Source organism: Protopterus annectens, chromosome 3.part0, assembly GCF_019279795.1.
Source record: "Protopterus annectens isolate FY-2018-M chromosome 3.part0, PAN1.0, whole genome shotgun sequence".
In the NCBI taxonomy this organism is placed as follows: Eukaryota; Metazoa; Chordata; order Ceratodontiformes; family Protopteridae; genus Protopterus; species Protopterus annectens.
The window spans coordinates 695,149,204-695,165,376 of record NC_056731.1 but is presented as its reverse complement, the minus strand read 5'-3'; positions in this window follow the sequence as shown (position 1 = coordinate 695,165,376).

The following is a 16,173-nucleotide window of genomic DNA, read 5'->3' as shown; positions in this document are numbered from 1 at the left end:
TTGGTCCGATCAGACCATGTGCTGAACACCGTTGATATCCACATCACGCACCTATCCCCCATTAAGCGAACTACAGTATAATATGTCTACAAGGCCAACTACATGCTTCTTAAGGCAGACGTGGTGGACATCATGACACTCATGCAGATGGACAGTACTGTTACAACTGCTGAATCCTACACAAATGCACTCTATAAGCACTTACAGAAGTGCATGGCTTGTGCTATCCCAAACAGAACCAGGATGCTATACTCATAATTAACTAAACCAATCTGGTGGTCACCTGCCATAAACATATTGTACTACAGGAGGAAGACACTGTTGCAAACGAGAGTACAATACCATGCATGGAGGAGATCCCTGGCCAGCCTCAGTAAGAAGGTGAGATCCCTTATACAATCCTCCAAAGTTAGCTATAAAAACTTTAATGCAACTAATACCAACAACAACCACAGAGCCTCTATGTCAACAACCAGATCTGCTCTGAGTTACAGCACAAAGGCACGAACATTACAGATACATTGGATATTGGCAACATCCTGGCAGATCCCTCTCAAAGCTGCACACTCTGAAGGCAATATCACAGCATCCATGGGAATGGACAGCATCCCAGGCTGCATTTTACACAAACTTTGGATCGTACTGTCTCCTCACCTATGCACCATGTTCAATAATAGCCTCACATCAGGCATAGTGCCCCCTGAATGGCACACAGCAACAGTTATCCCACTCCACAAAGGTGGCACCACAAAGGACCACTGGACCTATTTCCCTATAGGCCTGACTAGCCTGGTCTGCAAGGCTACGGTGCACATCATGGATCACTTTCAGAGACATTGGGTACCTCCCAACCTTTGACCCCTCCCTGTTTGGCATTGTTAAGGCCGGACCATGCCTCCTAAACCTGGTGGGCTTCTTAGAGACAGTTACCAAGGCATTAGATGAGGGTAAGGAGGTCCACAAAAACCTACCTAGATCTCTCATATGCTTTCAACACCATTCCTCCTTCTGGTATTATCAACATACCCATCCGCCTGAACATTAACCCCTATTTCATGTGATGGTTTGCAAAGTGGCTCACAGACAGAACACTCACAGTAGGAGTTGCATACCCTAGGTCCGACTGTATACCAGTTACAACTGCCATCCCCCAGGGCTCAGTCCTAGGACCCCTCATGTTCGGTATATACTTCTCTGACGTACAGACAAGCACAGGAGGGCTTTGGCTGAAAAGGTTTGCAGACAACTGCAAACTAGGGAACATAATTGTTTCCCCAGCTTTTACAGACACCCTCTGGAAGGGTCACACTTAGACGGATACCTGGTGTTAATATCATGGCATCAAGCTGAATGCCTAAAAGTGCATAGTCATCCCCTTTGGATATAGCTAATTACCCGAGGACTACCACATAGGTGCTAGTTCCCTATATACAAACAAGGTATTATGGGATCCGGAAACACCATTAGATAGCAATCTCTCCTTCGATACCCATAATGACAAGGTGGTTAGAATATCCATCTACAATGCCCCCCTAATCTCTAATGGGTTTGCATCCAGATCAGAGGGGCCATTGGGACTCTACACATGTCATATCAGACCCATTAAAGGATACAACACCCCATTTGGGATATACCTTACAAGACAACTGCAACAGCTTGGAAGACCACACCAGTACTACACCAAGAGGATTACTGACCTCAAACAGATGAACTATGCAGCCCGACCTACAAAATGCCAGCTGTACTCAGTTGCATACCACATACTCACAGGTGATCTCTGCTTGACATACAAGGCCCATGTCCAACCCTGTATTGCTGGATATGCCCCACCTAAACAGAAGCCCCTGAGAGCCACATACACTAGTGATATACACCTAACCACAATGATGAGTAGGACGTGCTGAACGGATAGATTCCTGACCCGGACACTCCCTATGCTTTGGAACGTGATTCCAATGAAAATCAGGCAGGGCCCCTCATGAGCACTCTTCAAGGGAAATGTTGCATTGTGGATGGGAGACAGACATGTACCCGGGGATCACTGCAGTGGCTCTGCTGGACAGAGGCACAGGGAACTATTGGCTCTGCCATTCAGAGGCACAGGGAACCAACCTATGGGTGTGATGAAAGACGACACACGATAGCTAGGCTTACAGATACCCTTGGTAAGACAGCCTAGCACCTACCTTTGCACATATTACATGTCTTATGTGCATGGATAGTTAAATAGCTCTTCCATTTTACTTTGCTATCAAGCTGATAAACTGTCTGCTCACTAAAAGACATATGTATCCTGTTATTGTGTATTGTAAATGCCAATTGACATAACTAATGTTTGCTTATCATTACAGTAATGCTATGTAGCTTGTAATACATATCTGCCTACAATACTGTACATTACACAGTTATTGGCACAATATCCCACAATGCAAAACATACTTTCATAGTGGCCCAACCTTCCTCATGTTATTCTCTGTATTACACCCATACATATGGCTACAGTTACAATATATCAACATACACTATCCCCTGTTATAGCACATACTTGTTGGACCAACCCTGCCACTGACGTCAGCTGGTGAGGAGTATTTCTGTTCAAAGCCCTTATATAGCATCCCTTGTAGTGTATGCAGTGTTTGCCTTGTGACCTACAGCAGTACACACAAATACTACAAGCGTGACTATGCTCAACAATACATCACTACAAGATAACTGTTTCCACTATATGGATTGCGTGCACTTTAAATACTACAGAATAGTACTACATACACAGATATACTTACTGTTCTACATACCTTATTAGTAACCCGACGTATCATTAACAGTTGATTCAATCCTTTTTGGTTTGTGTTTCAATGTTATTTGTAATGTTCCGCTGGGATATACAGATGGTTTGAATGTGTGATGACACATCCTTTTCTAGTTACATATTGGTAACATGTGGTATCCTGTCCACCAATTGCTGTTCCAAAGTAGTTAATTGGATGCACATCAGCTGTGCAGCTACTCCATTAGCCGATACCGTGGCAACAGTGGTGTATAAGTGAGTACTCCTAGGGGTTGTCTGTTTGCCTTACTTTCAAGTGAGATGGCCTAGATGTGTTATTGTGATATATTTTAACAGCTATATGGAGACACACAGAGATATATTAGCCTCATGACTTCGGTGGACTGTGTGTAATGGCTAGACGATTTTGTTCTACATGTGAGTACAGCTGTTATATTTCGGAACAGTGCTACTTATGCAGGGTTTGTTTGTACCTGATACTTCTGCAGATGTTTAAGTCTGGTAAGGATGTTTGGCCAGTTCAAGGCCGTATGGCTATGCATGAACTGTTATGCAGTGTACAGTGTGCTCACCAGACATCCTTGATTTGGTGTACAAGTGTAGCATACTGAGCTGTTATTCACTAATTGCTAACACATCCCGGTGTACACACAACCCTTTGAAATGGGATTAATGCAAACAAACCCTATTACATCAGCAGCTGCTACATTGTATAACAGCAGCTATTTCATGTAGGGCCATGTTAGTGTGTCTCTGACAAGGTATGTTAAGGCTTCTGCAGATGTCGTACAGTGTGTGAATGATTTGTGATGTTATTACAGTTTGTATTGTAATATGTTTGGGTGTGGGGGTGATGTTGGTGGGTGTGCATAGCAAATGCAGGTGTGTAGGAACTGCTTTTATACATAATCGCTATGTGCGTGAGGGTTCCTTCCCTATTTGAACACCTATCCTTTTCTGGACTAATGCAATGGTAATTGCAGGCTGATTTATTAAGACACTGTTATGTGGTTCCTGTATAGCATGCAGGTGATGTTAGTCCTTGAATCCCTTCGGTAATACATCTGAATGTAATAACGTGTTGCTACATGATAGCTGTGTATTTCTGTCATAGGTATTTGCAGTCATTGTAGTTGTGTTGGTGACTGACCCGCTTTGGCTAAGGTTGCCACCTTTTCTTTTGTCCATAGTGGGTTATTTTTGGGACACACATCTGATTTTACAGGCCGACACAAACCCACGGTCACTACAAGGGATAGAACTTTCCTTTCTTGCCTAATTATAAGCTTATTCTTGTAGCAGTTTAGTAGCTTATCCTGTTTTCTGTACCATGCAGGTACTTTAGATACAGAAATAACTATTGTATGCAACTATTACAGTACATATGGGACATAATTATGTCCTACAATCCCAGGACATTTTCAACTTTTAATATATTTGGTCAGGGCACAACCGCCCAAAGAGGAAGTCTACCTCGCAAAGTGGAATAGGAGGTAACACTATCATTGGCTCATGTCCATAGCACATATTTGTAATGGTGTATAGGCATATACTCTCCATATCCTTTGTTCATAAAGGTTGGTAGTGGCGGAATGTGTGATTGCTATGGTCTATGTTATACACATATGTGAACACTTTAACCACTGTATATGGGAGACCTATGGAATCCTGAAACAACAGTGTTCCGACGCACACAGTCCCGGGAACAGACTCCCATACCCCACATTACCGACATCGACGATAACTCGCAAAGGTAACACGAACATGGAACACACACATGCAAACACAGACACACTGCTACCCAACACATCCAAACAAGCCATCCTACACTATGTATGAGCAGGTGGCCAAGCCCCGCTACACACCCCATGTAGGTGTCTGTGCCCCGCACACCACCCACTACTTTAATATTCTACATCCTAGGTCGCACAACCATTCGCACAAAGCTAACCCACAACCATACATTACAGTCCCCCAACAACACACACAGAACACACACTTACACAAACTTAAGCCCTAAGAATCACATGTACACACATTAACCTACCCAAACCGCAACACCAGAAGCACTGACTAACTGTCCATTAACATCATGAGATTACACCTCGCACATCTGGTGTTTTGGTACTGTGTTCTTTCGGACCTTAAGCCTCAGGATTACGTGCGTCGGTATGTATAGCAGTCAGTATGTGGTAGGTTTCCCATTTATATGTACCTCCATGGTTATGTAGATGTTGTTAACCTATCTATATATCTACATATATATGTATATCCCCATATATAGACATATATCTCTCTCTCTCTCCCTCCCTCTCTCACTCTCTCTCTATATATGATTGTGTGTATATATATATATATATATATATATATATATATATATATATATATAACATACACCTTTCATTGTGTACATGCCAGTTTGTCCTATTTCAACACATTCCTACCTTTTGTGTTTTATCCTGTCAGTATACACGATTGCCATTGGTACATCTCTGGTAGCTTAGTGGTATGTTATTCTGATAAATATGTACATGGCTGCATGTTCTAATCCTGGCAGTGATATCTTACCTCTCCGAGCAGGCACTGGTAGTGCAAGGGTGATTAATGCACATTTCAGCAGTTGTGTGTTCCACGTGTTTATTATTCTGTGGAGAACTACCTATATATGCAAGCTGTGTTTAAGGTATACTATGTAACATGTACACATCTGTGAAGATTCCTGTCAGGGATACTCCCCATTATTTGGAAAAACATCCCTGATTACATTATACAAAACCCCTCACTAACACTCCGGGGAAATCTTGCAGAGTGGGTGGTGAACAGTAGCTACACCCCAGGGATCCCACAAGTGGCTCTGCTCTACAGAGGGACAGTTAGTTGATCGATGGGGTGGCAACAGCAGACACATTTTGACTATGCTTATGAGTGGCCTCGGTGGTTGGCCATGTACCTACCTATGTATCTATTAACCTGTACATACAGTATGGACACATGCTGATAGCTTAATATACTGTTCAGGTATTGACTTACCTTGTGCCAATGGCAGTTGTGTGTACAATAGTTGAGGGCTGCATATGTAGGATGCACACAGTAGACCACCTATACATGACAATTTACAGGTGGTTGTCTTTGTGTGTCATCCATGTTTGCTGTGTGTGCAGGTGGAGAAGGGGGTCAGTGCATGAGTGCCTACACTGTCAGTGTGTGTGCTATACGTTCCCTCTTTGCCAAGGCATGGGCATACTGGGCACACCTCGGTCTGCCTACTGGGACTTGCACAGGGTGTTTGTGGTCTGAGCCCCACTGTGCCTGTGGGTCCCTTGGCAATGGTGGTGGGCTGTGAGGGCCTTCAACATTTTCTCCCTGTTGCAGCTGTTTCTGCAGGATTATATTGTGTAGCATGGCACATACTATAAAGATGTGGGCACAAGTTCCTGGAGAGTATGGCAAGGCTCCACCAGATATGTCCAAGCAACGGAATCATGATTTCAGCATCACAAACACACGCTCTATAATGATTCTGGTTTCTGCATGTGCCTCATTATGGCATTCTTGTGTGGCTGTGTGTGCATTTCTGATGGGTGTCATCATCCACGGTTCCAGTGCATAGCCAGCATCCCCCACCAGGTGGCCATATGGGATGTCCCCCCTGGCAAATACCTGATACAGCTGTGAGGCATGCCAGATGTGGGAGCCATGATAGCTTCCAGGACTGCCGGCACACACACATCCATGATAATGCCCTGGGCATTGCACACGACCTGGCAGTTGATGGATGGGAATCCCTTGCGATTTATGTAGCACCTACCCTGTTCACCGGGTGGTGACTTGATGTGTATGTGCATGCAGTCTATTGCACACAGTATCTCCGGGTAGTCTGCTACATCGTGGAAGAGACGCATATTGCTGGCCAACTCCTCCTGCATTCGCGGGAAGTGTATGTGCTCATTGGCATGTGGTAACATGGCATCCAGGAACTGGTGGAGTACCCTGGATGCTGATGCCTGTAAGATCCCCATGATATCCCCAGCTGGCCTTTGAAAGGTACCTGTGGCTAGTATTCTCAAGCTTACACATACCTTCATGTCAACTGGGATGGGTTCCCCTCTGTTACTTCTGGCTCTGAGGCATGGCCGGTACAGCTCAACAAGTTGCTGTATGATGTCCCTGTCCACCCTGTAATGCTCTACTATATCCAGATCATGTAGCCCCTGGTAGGTTACCCTGGGTCTGAACACTCGTCTCCTCATCCGGTGCTTGAGATGGTTGTCAGCATCATCCTCCATACCACCGTCAGTCTCCAACACATGCTGGTGAATCAAAGCTATGGCAGCCCCGAACATATACATATTAAAAGCTCCCTGTCTGTATACACCAATGGTGCAGAGTGTCTGGGAATACACAAGCATGTGTGTGGGGCTTTCACAACTTATACTATTGTACAGTGGATGATGCTGGTGTAATTGGGTGTGTTTGTGCTATTCCAGCTGCAGGATATCTTAATTATTGGTTTTACAGCAGGTACTAGTATTGTAGGGCCTTTGGTGTTGACTTATGCTTGTCTGCCGTGATTCATCTATTGCCCTTTACTTCTAATTTCAACCAGATTCACCTCCCATTGTCAGGCATGCATCCAGCTGCCGCCTTTCTTGTTTTGTGTTTCCACAACCCAGGATTGTGTTGAGAAATGTGTTACGTAGCTGATCTACAGCAAGTTTGCTTTGTTCTGCTGTGACAGTTCTGTTTTCTTTGCTGTATGCACCTCCCCTTTCCTGTTCTGCAGGTAGCTGCTAGCAGCCTTGTTAGCTGTTGTCTGTGGCCCACTGTGAGTTTCAAGGTGTTAATTACTCATTTGTACTCCAATTACCATGCTGCAGCATTTCCTTATTGTCTTCCCATAACCTTCCTGTTTCACCTAAATTGCCCGCCTCGTGCACCCAGTTTCCAGCTTTTGAGCACATTTTCATCCACGTTCACATGCACTTTTGGTCATCTTGTGTGCTCTCAGCTAAGCATGGCTATGGCTAGGTACATACCCCTATCCTGCTGCTTTGCTTAGCAACAGGCAACCTGGATTACCAATGCTCCAATGTGCTTACAGCTACGGTGGCGCACACCTCTCATGATGTCATGTTTACCTCCAGGCCACTCCTCAGTGTTGTACCACTGCACCATGTGGTACATCCTTATGCCAGCGGGACATTTGCGATTCAGTATTACTTGACTCATTTGCATGGCATTGACTACAAATTCCTAGTTACCATGCAGAACACTGTTACAGACCCTTAGCAACCCTTGCGCCTTGGTTGTGGTGTAGCATGCATACCATTTACTATTTTGGCAAAATCATGAATTGTGTTGCATTGCAGTTTTATGACATCTAAATATATTTTCCTTGTGTTCCTGTTTGCGCATCCATGCACTGTGGTTGTACTTTTTGTTAGTGTGGCCATAACATTAAATGTTATTTTTTATGTGTTGCGCATGGTTTTTTATGCCATTGGCTGTATATTTAGCCATTGGCATATGTTAACATTGTAATATGTAAGTTTGGTCTACTTTCATGGCTCCGATGTTCTGTTTGAAAAAGTGTAAACCACTTTTTTGGTTTACATTTCTGCATGCTTACACTATGCCTGCACCACTTCATGAATCGCTATATACCTTCATTTGCATGCTACACTGCTGTACATGGGGTAATTAGCATACAAGCGCCATGAGCTGTGCAGCTCTGGCGTATGCTGGTACTGCACATGGAAACAGCTCTTACCTGAATCGCTCGATGGCCATATTTGGCGCTAGACCACCAACGCTACTCCGGCGCATGGCCCAAGCTTCATGAATCCCAGGGCTTATCTTTTCGAAAAAAAAAAAATCCTTGTTTCCTGCCTTTCTAAGCTAGTATAGTCCAGTTTTCAGGCTAGTGCTGAATTCAGGGCTGTGTTACAAGTTTCTGAGTTGCCCATACCTTACTTGGATAGCAGGAAGTTTCTCTATTCACCTGTGAGAGAGGGGAACTTTGAGCAGCCTTTCTGTTCCTAGAGGAGTGGTTCCAGCCCAGAAGCTAGTAGTTTATTGGCCATTTTGGGCTAATTTCTATTTCTTTCATTTCACGGCTATAAAAACTGCATTTGCATGGTTTTGTGCACTGGGCACCGCCGGTTAGTTAGGGTTAAATTATTCTTGGCTATACTAAGTCTCCTCTTCAGTTTTCCCATTGAAACCAGTCTAACTCTCAACCTAAGCACTCAAAAAGCATCCTGCAGCCCAGCACATGCTCAGACCTAATAGCAAGCGCTAATATACCCTGACACTGATTGCCCAGCAGGGCAAGGCTCTTCATTCACCCCTCACCAACCAAGCAATTAAGCAGCTCACCCTACTATTCAGGCATGACCAAAGGGCAATTTCAGGTGTACTCTCCAGTTCAGCTGGTGAATCTGGGTATCCTGAGGCAATGTTACAACTGTCTCATGTACACAGGGAACCCACTCCTCCTACCACAAAACACTAACATATGCGAGAGATGCAATTATACAGCCAAACTGGAGACTAAGCTTTCTTCACCCAAGACTGGAATAGACAGTCAAGAGGAGAAGGTTAACACTTGCACCACACCTCCAGCCACACATAGACCTACTAAACCAGCACTGGCAAAAAATACACATAAATACACCAAATCATACTCAAAGGCTCTAAATAAAAACCTGCAAAAGCATCAGAGACCTCCAAAGCAGACACCCAAACAACCTGCACTTCCTGTCACATACCAGACAACACATAAAACACAAAATCATTATGCCACACAATCACAGCCCTTTAGGTGAAACAAAACATACCTAACACACTAGTAATAGGTGACTCTATGGTCAGGCACACTGACGTCCTACTCACTAGGCTGGACAAGCAGAAGGTTACTGTTAGCTGCCTGTTGGGAGCCAGAATCCGCCACATAACACAAGCATGTAGGTCACTCCAAAACAAGTACAAATATGACTCTATCATTGTGCATGTTGGTGTGAATGCCCTGAGATGTACCTCCCTGGACTACATGAAAAGAGACATGGAAGAGCTCTCTGATCATGTAGCCCAGGCTTGTATGACCCTGACCCTGAGTAGCATCCTGCCCTTACCAAGAATGATACCTCAGTATAAAGAACAAAATATCAATTTCAACAATTGGCTAAGCTTCTGGTGTCATTCAAAGGGGATCCAAGGTCTGTCAGCCTGGGATGACATGCTCGACAAGCTGCATTGCTTCACAAGAGATGTCTTGCACCCATCACCCCTAGCTTTCGAATACTGGCAAAGGCTCTTGCTGCCCCCATAGTGCCTTTTTAGACAAGGCTCAAAAGTCAAACCCACCTCCGTAAACAGCACAATTAAGAAAAAACTTATGCTACTCAGCGCCAGGTGTTTAATCTCAAAATGACTGCGCTCAAAGCACTCCTCAGTATGGCGAATGTTGACATCTGTGCAGTAACTGAAACCTGGGTCAAGGCTCCAGAGAGCACCCCAGCACTACCGGGCTACAACTCATACCACACATTTCAGCCACAGAACACGGACCGAAACACAAAAGGAGGGGGGTGTATCCATATTCATCAAAGATACCTAAACCTTCAGGTTAGTAGAGCAGCATGATACCTCTGAGATCATCCATGTGCAACTAGCATAGGGCAAATCTACAATGCAAATTGTGGCCTGCTACAGATCACCCTCCATGACCCAGGACCATCACTCCACCTTTTTGGAGACACTGGAAAACATGAAGGTGCTACCGAACACCCTGATATTGGGTGATTTCAATTACCCTACCATTAACTGGGAAAACTACTCGAGTACAAACTCCCAAGCCCAATGCTTCCTAGAATTCATCAACTCAAACACCCTGGATCAGCTGGTAAACTCCTCTACCAGAGGTGAAAACATATTGGGCCTGGTCATCACCAACATGGGCAACAGGTGTTCCACACCAGAAGTCAACCAGTCACTGGTTAGATCAGACCATAAACTAATTACATTGGATGTCCACACCCCACCACCACCCTCAACTAAGGAAACCACAGTAAAAAACTTTTCTAAAGCAAACTTCACCTTACTTAAGACAGAGGTGGTAAGTTTCTCAGCCCTCATGCTAAAGGATTATGTTGCCCAAGATGCAGAAACCTTTACAAATGCACTCTATGAGCACCTACAAGGATGCATGGATCGTGCCATCCCTAGCAAAACCAAGACTCACTCCTTTAAGAGAAGGAAACCAGTCTGGTGGACCCCTGCCATAAATAGGCTATACATTATAAGGAGGAAACTAGTTCAGAAAAAAGCAAATCCCAAGAAGGAAAGACATCCCTGATCAGTATCGGTAAGAGTCTAAGGTCCCTCATAAAATCATCCAAGGCTAACTTTGAAAGAAAATAGCCAAGAATTCAAAAGATAACCAAAAAGCCTTCTTTAGCTATGTTAAGAATCTAAGTGGCAACTCACAGATATGCAGTGAACTAGTGCAACATAGCACAAAATATACTGAACCTACTGATATTGCCAACATCCTGGCAGATAGATTCAGTGCAAACTTCACCCCCCTCTCACCCCAAAAGGGCCCATAACAATACCAGAAAAGTGTAGTGTCCCAGAAATTACAGACGCACAGGTGAAAACAGCCCTTTCAAAAGCCAAAAGCACAGCGTTAATGGGGCCAGATGGTGTCCAAGGCTGCGTCTTGCACGAACTACAGAACGAACTAACCCCCCACCTAAACACGCTGTTCAGCCTCTCCACAGGCTATGTGCCATAGAATGGTGCACAGCAACAGTTATTTCACTCCACAAAGGAGGGGCCACAACTGACCCTAGTAACTATCGCCCCATAAGCCTGACTAGCCTGGTCTGCAAAGCTATGGAGTGCATCATCGTGGAACTCATTAACAAAAACATTGGGAAACTCCAAACACTTGACCTGATCCAGTTCAGCTTTGTTAAGGGCAGGTCATGCCTACTAAACCTGGTTGACTTCTTCAAGACAGTCACCAAGGCCACAGACGAGGAAAAGGTGGTTCACACAGCCTACCTTGACCTTGCCAAGGCTTTCGACACCCACTCGGGTATTACAGAAAAACTCACCAGCCTGAACATAAACCCCTATTTCATGAGATGGGTTGCCAACTGGCTTACAGACAGAACTCACACGGTAAGAATAGTGGGCTCCAGGTCCGACTCTAAACCAGTCAGCAGTCACAAGTGGTGTCCCACAAGGCTCGGTCCTGGGACCCATACTGTTCGGCATATACTTCTCAGAAGTACAGGCAAACACAGGAGGACTATGGCTAACCAAGTTCGCCGATGACTGCAAACTGGGAGCCATTACTGACTCTCTGGCTGACATGGACATCCTCCAAAAGGGCCTTACTGAGATGGACACCTGGTGTCAAAGTCATGGCCTCACGCTAAATGCCAAAAAATGCATAGTCATCCTGTTTGGGAAAAACAAAACACCCACGAATTACCACATAGGTTGCAGCCCCCTTAATACAGAAGAGGTAATAAGAGATCTGGGGACCCAGGTAGATAGTAATCTCTCCTTTGACAATCATATTGCCAAATTAGAAAGTCCTTCTATGTGGCCCATCTAATTACTAAAGGGTTCGCATCTAGAAATAAAGAGGTTATAGTGCCCCGCTATTTGTCACTCATTAGACCCATCATGGAGTACAATGCCCCATTTGGGATGTACCTCACAAGACACTTCCAACAGCTGGAAAGACCACAAAAGTACCTCACCAAGAGGATTACTGGCCTCAAACATGTGTCCAATGCAGCCCGACTGAAAAAACTCTGGCTGTATTCAGTGGCATATAGCTTACTCAGAGGTGATCTCTGCCTGTCTTAAAAAGCCATGTTCAACTCAGAACTGATGGACATGCTCCACCTAAAGAAATCTAAGTCACTGCGAGTCACACACTCTAGTGAGCTAAACCTCACCACAACAATAAATGAAACATGCTGGAGGGATAGATTCCTGTTACAGAGACTCCCCATGCTTTGGAACAAAATTACAAACTACATTAGGCAGAGCCCCTCACTAACACTCTTCAAGAGAAACCTTGATGAGTGGATGGGTAACAGAAAATACACCCCTGGGATCTCTTCATTGGCTCTGCTTGACAGAGGATCAGTTAAGTAATCAATGGGGCAGCGAAAGCCAACACACTGGCTAGGTGTATAAATGCCCTCAGGCAGATAGCCAAGTGCCTACCTATGAACCTATGAACCCCTTATATACTTTATCATGTCCTTCAGAATATAACCTAAGAATCTCTATGCTGGCTCAATGATAAATCCAAATCCCCCTACAGTTAGTTGTATAGGGAGATTACTTTATTGCTCTTTATTTTTGGTATAACATAAAATAAAGATGTAAAAAGACTTCACCACCAGAGATCTGGAGAGTTCTTCCGATATATAGTTATGAGAATTGAATCTTTAAAAAAGGAAGCATAGCTACTGTAAACTGCAGTTAAATGTGTCATTTACTTCACTACACACACACACACACACACACACACACACACACACACACACATATTTATATACATAGAGAGAGAGAATGCGTGTGTGTCTATACATCTTTTAACAGAGCATTCTTCTTCTGGCTTTTCCCGGTTAGGGATCACCACAGTGGATCATCTGTCTGCTCATGATTGGCAGTGGAGTTTTATGGTGTCAAGTTGCCAGCCCGGTGCCCAACCTTCCACAGAAGGCACACACATGCATGCACACCTAAGGCCAATTTAGAGTGTGCAATCCACTTAACAGCATGTCTTTGGGATGTGGGAGGAAACAAGAGCACCTGGAGGAAACCCATGTGACCACAGGGAGGACATGCAGACTTTGCACAGAAGGTACCCCAGCTGAGGATCGAACTGGAGAACTTCTTGCTGTGAGGTGGCAATGCTAACTACTGCACCATCATGGCCACCCCATCTTTTAACAGAGCATAAACAACCGAATAGTAACTCCACTGCAGAGCCTTTGTCTGTTTTCCCTATGATTATATATTTTCTTTCACACAACTACATGAGGGCTGTTTCTTCTGGTCTAGTATCACATGATTTTAACTAGTATTGTCAGTGGAAAGCAAGGGGGTTAAAACATAATTCCCTGGGAATTCTGGTTAATATCTTTATTAGTAAGCATATCATTAAAAATAACATATCTGGCAAAATACTCTGTATATATTACTTTGGTCCTTACTGACAGTCAGTCATTTTATTAATCCAATTGTTTCACGCAGCTAGATAGATATGTTTTAAAATAATCTATTCATGGATGCTATATTTAATAAAGTATCGCTTTTACTTACATTTTAAAATGTAAATGCCCAGGTCATGAAAATGCTCCTTTGGGCAAGTTAGCCTACCTAGTCAACATTATATAAATAAAAGACAGTTATATGTAGTTGTAATTTTACTCGCAAGTCAGCAATATGGATGTAGCATATGTTTTGCGTGTGTGTGTGTGTGTGTGTGTGTGTGTGTGTGTGTGTGTGTGTGTGTGTGTGTGTGTGTGTGTGTGTGTGCGCACACGCGTGTGCATGCGTGTGTTCGTGTGTCACTCTCAGTTATGTTTTTTTCTAGAAGCTGAAATGATGCATAACATAAAGCAGTGCTCTATGATCTAATACCAGTGTCATCATGCTATGCTGGAGGCAGACATGCTGTTTTTATAAGGAATGAACACCCATTCAAAAGGAATGCTTTCTAATGCCTCATCTACTCCATATGAAACTACTTCACTGTAATAAAATACTTCTTAAGGATCATTTGTAACTTTGATGAGTGCAAGTTTAGATTTTCAATTGCAATTACGAGATTGCTCATTTATGCACTAATGCACTGATGTCCTTGTGTTTAGATTTAGTTTAATGAATGATCACTAGACCTTGAAGCCAAAATTTCCATAAAGGCCATAAATGTAGCCTATGGCTTTACTGCTGAGAACAAGAAAGCAGGATCAACTGCACTGTCATTTAATATAATTTCTTATCAGTATGTAAATCTGAGGCTGAAATACCTAACACAATTATATGAAACTTAGTTCCTTGAATTTGCCTAGTACTATTCTATCATTTTAATAGTAAATTATCAGTTTCCAGAACTGAGAGAATAGAATGAATGCTAATTAGATTAGAGGCTACATCATGTAAATTACTTGCAGATTATGATTTTCTAAGCAGTAGTACATCATCGGCTATTCATTTTGTGCCCTGTCAAAACTCTAAATTTTGATTAAATGAAAATGAGTCCATCAGTCTGAATATTGTTAAGCTTTCTGGAGCTGCCTAATTATACTGTTGTGTGACAGACATGATCATGAGTTCAAATGATTTCTCGTCATGTTATGGCAGAGAGTTATTTGAGAAAGTTTACATTTGCATAAAATGTAAATTGCAGCTATTGTCATACAGTTTATTTCAGATTTAATAGACCTTTGTATTAGAAAGACAGTTTTCTACATAAACATAATAACTGGCTTGAAAATTAAAGAATTAATTACACTCCCTTAATACTAAGCTACAAATTCTACACTGTACTCATGCTGTATCATTTTAACGTGGCTATTTCAAAGAACTTTGGCTTCCTCACTGTGCTATGCAAAATTTTATTTTACAAACTTGCTAACCAGGTAAGCTCACTGGACAAAGTGTCCCTTTCCAAATGTAACCTGGGAGCACCATCTGGTTAAGTTTTCTTTTCAGCATCAAACAGTGGGCAAATGGAGAAGAAAGGACTCAAACCCTACATTTTTGGCTACAGGCAGAGCTGGATCATGGTCAAATGGGGCCCTAGGCAGGTAAAGAGACCAGGTCCCACATAGCCATTCTGGTGTATATTACTTGTCTCTCTCCTCCCATTTACCATAAACACTGTTCAAAACTGTCAGCATGCATACAGTTTTTCTTTACTTTTGAAATGAAGGCAGTGATATGGCTCTATTTTAAAATGGATGCATCTTTTCAAGGGAGACCCTTGATGGTATTTACACTACTAGGTGAAATTGGCCAAGACAGTCAAGAGGAGAAGGTAAACATTTGCACCGCACCACACTTGTCACATAGTACCCCAAAACCTACACCACCAAAACACACACACAGAAGCAAAAAACACACACCTACATTTGCGGAGGCTCTCAGTACAAATCTGCCCAAACAACAGAGACCTCCAAAGAAGAAATGCAAGCAACCTCCACTCCCCAACACAATCCAAATGACACATAGCCCACATACTCAGTGTGCCACTCAACTACAGCCCATAAGGTATAACGTACCGAACACTCTAGTCATAGGTGACTCTATAGTCAGGCATACTGATGTTCCACTCACCAGGC